The sequence below is a fragment of the Penaeus monodon genome, chromosome 24 (genome assembly GCF_015228065.2).
Source record: "Penaeus monodon isolate SGIC_2016 chromosome 24, NSTDA_Pmon_1, whole genome shotgun sequence".
Taxonomy (NCBI): Eukaryota; Metazoa; Arthropoda; class Malacostraca; order Decapoda; family Penaeidae; genus Penaeus; species Penaeus monodon.
This window is the reverse complement of record NC_051409.1, coordinates 14,448,331-14,449,212: the sequence shown is the minus strand read 5'-3', so window position 1 is coordinate 14,449,212 and position 882 is coordinate 14,448,331.

Genomic DNA, 882 nt, shown 5'->3' with positions numbered 1-882 from the left:
TGGGTCTACCTCGAGAACTTTGGGGGAAGGCTGCTTACGTTTTCTGTCGTATGGAATTCTTTTTAAGAGGTGGAACTATTATATTCGTAATGCAATAGCTCCCTAACACAGTTTACAGCTGCACAGGCACTTTGTATCTCATATTTAACCCGGCTGACACATGACGCAGTTATGTCTGTAGAGTAATCGTTAAAAATTACATATCATTTAGCCTAATTCTAGGTGAATTCTAGATCCAGTTTCCCGTGCAAAAAGGGGCGTGGGAGGCGAACCGTAAATCAGAAGACACTTGACTCAAGGGTGGCTCAGGAATAACGGATGTCACTCAACGAGAAAAATGTGTGGAATAGATTCGAAGAAAAATATCATAATAGAGGAATCTCTCCCGGTGTGACGGGATCGCCATAGTAACAATTTCTCTAACGCGGTGACTCATGACTATTTTCCCTCCATATTTCTAATGATTTCAGGGGTTTTGCGTTCCCTGGAGTAAATTCCACACTGTGGGATGAATTCCCAGTCGAATTATAAATGACCATTTCTATGTTGTAAGTACAGAAAGCCGAATGAAAGGTTATTTGTGAAAAAAGAGATTAGCAATATCTTTTTAAGAAATTAAAAATATTCGTCATGTTTACCGCCCCTTAATATTGCTAATAATTGATAACAGTTTTGATCAGAACAATGCTATCGTTAATGTCTGAAATTTAGCTGTAACTGAAGAGGCCGCCGGGCTTACAGTATTTACAGTGTGACGTCACAAGCAAACACTGTCCAGAGAGAAGGGAAGGCGGACGAATGCGTGCGGTCGTGCCAGACTGTCTGCGCGCAGGGAACATAGATGGCGCTGACGAGAACTTTACAGTACCTCGTTGAGTATTA